Here is a 10,264-nt window from a genome sequence, read left to right as displayed (position 1 = left end):
TCAGAGGAGCAGGAAGGCTGATGTTTCGGGTCTAGACCCTCCTTCAGCTTTCCTGCTCCTCTGATGCTGCTTGGCCTGCTGTGTTCATCCAGCTCTACACCTTGTTATCTCAGATTCTCCAGCATCTGCAGTTCCTACTATCTCTGAAATATGAATATGACTTATATTTTTACAGAGGTTGTTAGGAACTCTTCTTTCCTATAAGCTCTGTCTTTATTCTGACCAAAACCCAATGACACAATTATAGTAGAAGGTCTATTCAATCAAGCATTGACTGTTTCAGACTCTTTCAGATTCTTAGCTGTTTGTGAAAGTAATGGGAACTGAAGGTGAAGCTGACATGATTGGAAAGTGTATGAGACTGTAAGAACTAGTGTCTATGCAGAACCACTTCCAATTTAATAGCATCCCTCTGTCGACAAACTACTCCTCATCAAATCCAGGATCTGTCTGACTACCCCACAGATTTCACCCTATAATCTTTTGTATGATATCTTGTCAAAAGTCTAAATAAATCGTTTTAAGGGTTACCTTCAATCACCAACCCAGTAACCATCTCAAAAAACATTAACTTGTGATGACATGACTTTGATTTCCAAGAGCCGTAATGATGCTTTCTCTGAAAAATCTAATGTATTTTCACTCATACAGTCATAGAGCCATTGAGATGTACAGCACGGAAACAGACCCTTCGGTCCAACTCATTCATGCTGACCAGATATCCTAAATTAATCTAGTCCCATTTGCTAGCACTTGGCCCATATCCCTCTCAACGCTTCCTATGCATATACCCATCCACATGCCTTTTAAATGTTGTAACTGTTATAGTCTCCACCACTGCCTCTGACAGCTCATTCCATACACCCATCACCCACTGTGTGAAAAAGTTGCCTCTTAGGTCCATTTTACAACTTTCTTCTCTCACCTTAAACCTATGTCCTCTAGTTTTGGAGTCTCCCACCTTAGGGAAAACACCTTGTCTATTTACCCTATCGATGCCCGTCATGATTTTATAAACCTCGATAAGGTAAACTCTCAGCCTCTGAGGTTCCAGGGAAAAATAGCCCAGCCTATTCAGCGTCTCCCTATAGCTCAAACCTTCCAACCCCGGCAACAACCTTGTAAATCCTTTCTGAACCCGTTCAAGTTTCACAACATCCTTCCTATAGCAGGGAGACCAGAATTGAATGCAGGATTCCAAAAGTGGCCTAACCAATGTCCTGTACAGCTGCAACATGACCTCCCAACTCCTATACTCAATGTACTGACCAATAAAGGCAAGCATATCAAATAGAGATAGTAAGAACTGCCGATGCTGGAGTCTGAGATTTCTGAAGAAGAGTCCCCACCCGAAACATCAGCTTTCCTGCTCCTCTGATGCTTCCTGGCCTGCTGTGTTCCTCCAGCTCTACACTGTGTTATCTTAAGCATACCAAATGCCTTCTTCACTATCCTATGTACCTGCGACTCCACTTTCAAGGAACTATGAACCTGCACTCCAAGGTCTGTTCGTTCAGCAACACTCACATTAAAGAATCATTGCTTCTCTAATAAGAAACAAGAAGATGCTAGGGAAGTATTCAATGCATTTTAGAACAAATCAATCTATTGGCAATTTTTGCTGCTGCTGTAAATTTAAATTCTCTTCAATTTTTAAAATATGATCCCATTTGCAAAAGTTAATCCTTATGAGAAATAGTTGGCAGTAGCAAACAGAGGAAACAAGTCAATAATTCCATCATAAGAAGGAAGACAAATCTCCTCTGGAATTTTCCACTGGACTACATACAGCTTCTCATCTTAATCTAGTTTTATTCTCGGTAATTCCTTTTGAAAGGTGCTTATGTATTTTGTTCTTGCAAGACTGTCAATGCCTCTGGGAACTACAGATAGTTCAAATAGTTCAACTACAAATAGGTGGCATGGTGGTTCAGTGGTTAGCAGTGCTGTGTCACAGTGCTAGGGACCCGGGTTTGATCCCACACTTTGGTGACTGTCTTTGTGGAGCCTGCACGTTCTCTCTGTGTCTGTGTGAGTTTCCTTCGGGTGCTCCGGTTTCCTCCCATAGTCCAAAGATGTGCAGGTTAGGTCGATTGGCCGTGCTAAATTGCCCATAGCGTCCAGGGACGTGTAAGTTAGGTGGATTAGCCATGGGAAATGCAGGCTTACATAGGTAGGGTAAGGTTTTGGGTCTGGGTGGGGAGCTGTTCAGAGGGGTAGTGTGGACATGTTGGGCTGATTGGCCTGTTTCCACACAGTAAGGATCCTATGAAATAATTAAGAAAATCAATGGTAAGGGAGAGTGTGGATTGATTTTTTTTAAATTTCTCATCAACATAATCAAACTAGTAAAAATGAGACAAAGAAAGAAAAATAGAAAATGCTAGAGGAGCTCAGCAAGCATTGCAGTTTCTGAGGAGAGAGCAACAGTTAGCATTTTGTGTCAACGACCTTCCACAAAATTAGAAAAAGTTAGAGATTTATCAGGTTTTAAACAGATACAGAGATCAGGAGGAAAGCACAAGAGGGAATGTTTGTAATAGGATGGGGAGCAGAAGAGATTATTTCTAGGACTTGCTGTCTTTATTTCAGATTTCCATCATACATTAATTGTTTTGCTTTTGAAATAAATGAAAGGTTTGCTTGTGAACAGGATGTTTCTGGGAACATCTCAGAGCTTAAAAGTTTCAACAGGCTTCATGTTTGCACCTGAGTTAATATTTTTGTGTTATGTTTGCAGGATTTTGTTTTGGTTTTGCAGAGTTAACTCAAAATTTTCTGCTTCAACTAAAATTTGCTTATTTATATAAAAAAAACATGCAGAGCTATCTGTTACCATGGATGACCTCTTTACATTCAGAATCATTGCAATAGAAATAGAAATTCGCAGCATGGAGCAGCGCATTGTGCCTTCACCAGCTGACAAATAGGCATCTGTTTAAGTCCACCTTCCAGTTCTACTTCTGCATCCTTATAGTTTCTGGTACTTCAAGTGCATAACCAAGTGATTGCTAAAGTTTTGAGGAGTTTCTGCCTCCATCACCCTTTTAGACAATGTGTTCCAAATCCTCACCACTTTCTCAGTGAAACAAATCCACTTAAATTCCCATTAAACTTCTCACTTCCTACCTTACATGTATGCCTATTGGCTATGGAGCTCTCAACCAAGAGAAATAGAGGCTCCTATCTACTCTGCCTGGACTCCATCATCTTATATACTTCAATTAATTCTCTTTTCACTCTCTGCTGTTCCAAAGAAAACAACACAAATTTGTTTAACTTTCCACCTCTATCATGTATCTTCTTAACCTTCACTGCTGAGCTCTTCCCTCCTCCACATTCATCACTCAACCGATTGAGCGTTGTTGGGAAGAAGGCTGAAAATGGTACAAAGGCTACAAGACCAAATCATAGGTTAGGAATCCTACAGCAAGTAACTTACCTCCTGACTCCCCAAAGCCTGTTCGCCATCTACAAGGCACAAGGCAGGAGTGTGATGGAATATTTCCCACTTGTCTGCATGTGTGCCCTCCAACAACAGTCAAGAAGCAAGAAACCTTCCAGGGCAAAGCAGTTCACTTAATTGGTATCAATTCCACAAACATTGATGCCCTTCACACTGCATCAGCAGTGTGTACCATCTTCAAGGTGCACTGCAACAACTCACCAAGTCTCCTTAGCCAGCGCCTTCTAAGTTCATGACTATCATAAACTAGAAGGACAAGGGCAGCAGATACATGGGGACACCTCTACCTTCAGATTTCCCTCCAAGCCACTCACCATCCTGACTTAGAAATATGTCACTGTTCCTTCAGTGTCACTGGGTCCAAATCTTGGAACTCCATCCCTAATGGCATTGTGGGTGTACCTACATCAAATGGTTTACACTGGTTCAAGAAAGCACCTCACCACCAGCTTCTCAAGGGCAACCATGGATGGGCAATAAATGCTGGCCCAGCTGGTGATGCCATTCCCCATGAATTAATATAAAAATGCAGAGTTATTCTAACTTGAACTAGGACAAAGCCTACAAGTTTGAGATTTTCACGTGAACACATAGTACAGTGTCATCACATCTGGTCTAGGTCATATGACATTCTAATAAGCAATGGTCAAGTCCTGAGGAGAAAAATATGACATATTCAAACTGCACATCATCAACCATGTGTTATGTAGGATGATAACTCGGATAATGATGATATCATTTCAGATAACACCTGTGATAAATAACACATATCCATCCATGCTGTCAGATAGAACACTGCAGAGTGAAGCAGTGATAATTATATAATTAAATCTGATCAAGTCCTATATCTACCAAGGCATTATCTCTATATATTGGGACAATGTATATATGTATGCATCCTGACACATGGCATTGGAAAATGCTTCCCATTCTTTAATGGGAAAAGGGGTAATGCTGTGTTTCAGCATAGATTTCAGACCAGATAGACGCTGTAACTTTAAAACAGTTATATAGCATCAGGACTGGCGATGAGTTCTGGTATAGTATATGCCTCACATCAGTCTCTATCAGTGTCGTTAATCAGCTATGTGTATGCAATACACAGTGACACAGAACCCTGACAAAGTGTGTAGATCTGAGTTATTGCAGCCTTGTCATTAAATAGTGATGCGAATAAACTTCAGAACAACTGACTCAACAAGAATGTGTGCTAAATGTTATGAGGGCTAACATGTGTTAAATCACAAAATGCATCAAATTGGGCAAGTGGCTCTTAGGACTGGGATGCCAGCTACACTTATCAGCAGCCTGGGCAGCACCCTGCTCATTGGTAACTACCAGCAGTATGCCACCTCTTAGACCCTGCCTGTACATGGCCTCTTTGGCCAAGCACAGCTCATTCAATAGCTGCATGGCTGCACAGCTCCTCAGGTTATAGGGAAAGTTTGAAAGGATGGAAGACTTTCTTTATTAAAAAACATCAGTGAACCAAAGGGTTTTTAAACGAGAATCCAGGAATTACTGGTTTAGCTTTCTATTCTGCAATTATTTAACAGTTGCATTAGTGTCTACATCTTTCTGGTTTTGTAAATTCCCAACCTTCTCAGTCAGCCTCTTTATCTCATCTTTAGCTTCTGTTTAACGTCTGTTCGCAGCTTTGGCTCTCGCTACTGCCTTTCTGCCCAGTCTTCTAACATATAACCTATTTCTACAGATTTCTGCACTTTCTCAAAGTGCCCATTTCCCATATCACCTTTTTGCCATGTGCCCCAGAGACTCCCTATGTGTTGCTGTTCCCAGACCAGTCTTACCAGTATACTCTCATACTTCAGCCATTTCCCAGCCACAAACTGTTGGAGAAATCCTCTCCAGTCAGAGTTCCCTAGACTCACCATTCCCTGTTAGCACTAACTTTCTGAGTGCCGTCCGCTGTTCTTTTTGTCTTTCTCACAACCAAATTTCCACCTCCTCCTTCCCGACACCCACTTAATCCTGGTCCTAACGTGGGGCAACTGCCCTCTTAATTTCAGGCTCAGGCAGGGGTTTGGAAAATTCAGTGGTTACCCAGTCTGACATCGGGGTAACTTAAAGTTACTTCTCGTTGAAGAAAGAGAACATTCAAGCCACCATGTAAGCTTTTTGATAAAATGATCCCCAAATAATACCACTACCCTGTCTCTCTAAATAGTAGTGTTGGAATTACATTCTAATCCATGTGGAATTTCCAGAATGCCAAAACAATTCCTGTAGAGCAACTGAAAACAGTCAAGTGGAAATTCGACAAGTAAAAAAAAAGTATCAAACCATATTAACACCATTGATGACAGCACTGAAAATATAACAGCTGAGTGCATTAGCTGGTAGGCAGTGATGCACAGGAGTGTCAACCAGTTGAAGCATCTGTACAGACATCTACTAAAGGGTAAACAATAATAGAAGAAACATAGACGACACCAGCATATTGATCGCATGAGTTGTTAGGGTACGCGAAGCATGCATGAGAGATTTTCTCCTTCATTTAATTCAATGTGAAGCAGTTCCACGATCAGACTGATTCAAATTCCAAAGAAAATTATCTTCAAGAATGCAGATCTCTGCATATTGCAAAAATGCCTTCTTAGTGCTGTTCCCAAAGTTTGTACTGAGTTCATACCTGCAGCATAAATTCAGGACCATGCTTGCTATTTTCACTGCCTCATCTGAAACATTACATCAGTTTTGTCAGCACCTATTCTCTTTTTCATTGGATGCTGAGTCATATTATCATTAATTCATTTGTCAACTGAAACTGGTATAAAAATTATAGTAATGTCAATGCCTATCAGACCAGAAATGAAACAACTAAGTAACATAAAATATTTGCCACAAAAAAATGTACTTCAGAGGATTCCATTCCTCATTTTGATCTTTAAATGCTGCAGAAGGTAATCAGAGAACACACATTTGAAGTAATTGTTGAAAGAATGAGAGAGGAGCTGAGGGAAATTGTTTTTACACAATGAGATGCTATAACCTCAAATGTGGGGATTAAAACAGTGGTTCACAGATTCTTCAGTAACTTTCAAAGCAAAACTGAATAAATAATTAAACTCCACTAAATTACAGGCCTGTAAGGAAAGAGCAAGAGGATGTGACTAAGTGAATAGGTCTATCAAAAAACTAATACAGGCACTAAGGGTGGAATGTCTTCTCTGTGTTGCACAATTCTCTGATACAAATGAGCCAATTTCAGATTGTCAAGCAGACCTTCTACAGTGTTCTCCCTCCAACTAGATCCCTCCCTCTGGCTTTATATCCTCTTTGATCGTTCCATTGAAAACTGCTGACGTGATATCAGCTGTCTTAATTCACCCTCTAACCCATATCCCACTGTACTTGGTCCATTCTGCTCTATCAGGTCCAACTGCTGGTAAGGCCATTCCTCCACAATGCCACCACTCATCACCAAGCTGACTTTGACAGGACTGTCACTGACCACATTTCCTCTGGAGATCTCCCTCCCTTGGCTCAAACCTCAAGGTTTCCCAACTCTAATCAGACAATTTCGGTGGCTCAGTGGTTAGCACTGCTGCCTCACAGCACCAGGGACTCAGGTTCAATCCCACCCTCGGGCAACTGTCTGTGTGGAGTTTGCACATTCTCCCTGTGTCTGTGTGGGTTTCCTCCGGGTGCTCTGGTTTCCTCCCACTGTTCAAAGATGTGCAGGCTAGGTGAATTGGCCATGCCAAATTGCCCATAGTGTTCAGGGATGTGTAGATTAGGGGGATGGGTCTGGGTGGGATGCTCTGAGGGTAGGTGTGGACATATTGGGCCAAAGGGCCTGCTTCCACACTGTAGGGATTCTATGAATTTCTACCTCCTTCTGAGGATGCACATATGACACTGTCCTCTTAAAGCTATTGTTTCAGCCTGTTCCTTCCATTCTGAACAATTCCTTCCTACGTTGACTCTATATTTTCTTCCATGTCAAATCTTTTACCACTGACATTTCCCAATTCTCTGACCCCAGTACTCTCTGCTTCGCCATGGATACCCAAATTCTCTACATCTCCATCTCCTGCCACAGCATCTTGAGGGTTATCCTCATCTTCCTTGAACAGAGGCATAATCAGGTTCCACCTTCTCAATAAACTTGTCCCCACGTTGAACAGTCTCCTCTTTAAATCCATTCACTTTGTCCAAATAAAATCTGTAGCTACAGATACCCACATGGGTACTAGCTGTGTCTGCCATTATGTGCAATGTGCAGAACATTCTTTGGTTCAGTAATACTGCAGTCATCTACCTCGTTTCCTTTTCCAGCACATTGATGACTTTACTGGTGCCATTTCCTGCTTTTGATCTGAAAAGGAAAGTGTTATTGACATTGTTACCAATTCCCACCCAAATTGCACCTTCACTCTTCCCTTCCCTACTTCAGTTTCTATGTCTCCATGTCTGGGGATAGACTGTCTACAATATTCACTATGGAGCCATTGATTCTTTCAACTAATGACTATACTTCCTCACAATCTGCTTCATATGAACATTCCATGCCACTTTCCCAGTTTCTGCAACTTCCTTTTGTTTAAGTGTTTCTTCTAGGCCTTCCTTTTCACTCAGAAGAGGATATTCCCTCCCATCCTGGTTAACTGACCCTCTACCATGTCCATCAATTTCTCTCACTTTAGCTCTCACTCCTTCCCCACCTTCCCAGAACCATAATAGGATTCCTCTTCCCTTCACTTTCCAGTTCACCAGTCTTCATATTCAACAGATCATCTTGCACTATTTCTGCTAAATTCGGACCAGCCCCATCACTAAACACAGCTCACCCTCTGCCTCCTTTCCAGCATTCTGAAAGCACCATTTCTTCTGCAAAATCCTGGACTACTCTTCAATCATCTCTCACCTTCTAATAACACCTTTCTAAGCCAGCGTAGAAGATACAATACCTGCCCTTTTACCTCCTTTCCCCTTACCATTTAAGACCCTAAATACTCCTTCCAGATGATATGTGTGTACTTGCTTCAGTCTAATATTTTACATGCACTGCTCACATTGTGGTCTGTTCTATACTGGAGAGGTCAAATGTAGCTTGGGCCACTGTTTTATGAAACATCACCATTGAGTCTGCAAACAAGTGTCTGAGCTTCCAGTGATTTGTCATTTTAAATCCCCACTTTGCTCCAGGGTTAGCCTCACTGTCCTTGAACACCAGCAGTATTCCAATAAATCCCAACCTAAGCTTCAGGTGAAATGCTTCATTATTTTATTTAGGCACTCTACAGCCTTCTGGACACTTTTAAACTGTAAACTCTGACAACTTTACATTCTTTCACTTTGGAAATTTAGGTTTTACTCTCACTTTCTATTTTTTTTTTGAATAGCAGCTATTTATACCTGCTCTATTCATGTTCTTCTGCCATTACCACTCTTGTTTGATTCTGCATTACCAACTCTTTTGGCATTTTAGCTCTCCTGTCTTCCATCAAATCACAGACTGTCCTTTTGTTCTCTTTCCAGACTTCTGCCTTTTACTTGCCTAAAACCTGTTATATTTCTGAATATTCTCATTTGTAATACAAGGTAATCAACCTGAAATGTTATCTGTTTCTTTCTTCAAAGATACAGTATGACTTAGTGATTATATCTAGCATTTTCTTTTAATTTAAGAACACAGGAACCAGAGCATTCAATTCAGCCTATCAAGCCTGCATTGAATTCAATATGACCACAGCTAACTCTTTTCCCCACACTGTCCCCCTATCCCTTTTTATCAGTGGTATTTCAAAATCTGTCAATCTTGTTTAAACATTTTCAATGATAGCAGGAACTGCAGATGCTGGAGAATCTGAGATAACAAGGTGTAGAGCTGGATGAACACAGCAGGCCAAGCAGCATCAGAGGAGCAGGAAAGCAGACGTTTCGGGCCTAGACCCTTCTTCAGAATTTTTTTTTCTGAAGAAGGGTCTAGGCCCGAAACGTCAGCCTTCCTGCTCCTCTGATGCTGCTTGGCCTGCTGTGTTCATCCAGCTCTACACCTTGTTATCTTAAACATTTTCAATGACTGAGTTTCCACAGCTCCCTGCGACAGATAATTCCAAAGGTTCACACCTTCTGATTAAAACAAGTTCTCCTCAGCTCATAACTGCTCATTTTGAAATTGGAACCCTCATTCTACATCTTATCTGATGCTAGTTCATTAGATTATAAGGAATAAAATTTGAACGTTTGAAAATCTTGACTTTAATAAAATGGGATTTTAAACATGGATGAAAAAACAAATATGTATGTATTGTAGCTACCAACAGTCCATTTTTAGGAAAAAGTACCAGTGGACATCTGAATGAGGTTTATTCTCTACTAACTGTGGTTTTGCATAGGGACCTGGATTAAAACTACTCATAGAAATTTCTTCAGAGTTCAATTCAGATGTGTGTTCCAGAATTATTAATGTTGTGTTCATTGATTTTCTTTTGATTACAATCTTTCCTCCCTTGTTCTATAATTGCAATGAGAAGATGAATAAATGGGATGGTGGGGTAGTCAGACGCATGATGGTGGTAGATCCCTGGTGGTGTGGTTGGGATATGGCTCGGATGGGATAAATTATTTATGTCATAGTTCAAAAATAAATTATGATGATGCATTACTGCAAAATACCCATACTTTCTTTAATGTGGTGTCCTCTTAAATCCAAAATAGGCTTGGCAGTATTCTGAAAGATGGCTAATTGAGTTCCTGTTTACGACACCATCAAGTCCCAAGAAACGTCCATGTGACCTGAGAAAACATAGTGTAAATACAAAACCTAAT

The sequence above is a fragment of the Rhincodon typus genome, chromosome 2, assembly GCF_021869965.1.
Source record: "Rhincodon typus isolate 14 chromosome 2, sRhiTyp1.1, whole genome shotgun sequence".
Taxonomy (NCBI): domain Eukaryota; kingdom Metazoa; phylum Chordata; class Chondrichthyes; order Orectolobiformes; family Rhincodontidae; genus Rhincodon; species Rhincodon typus.
The sequence above is the reverse complement of the archived record's forward strand: the minus strand, read 5'-3'. Positions refer to the sequence as shown.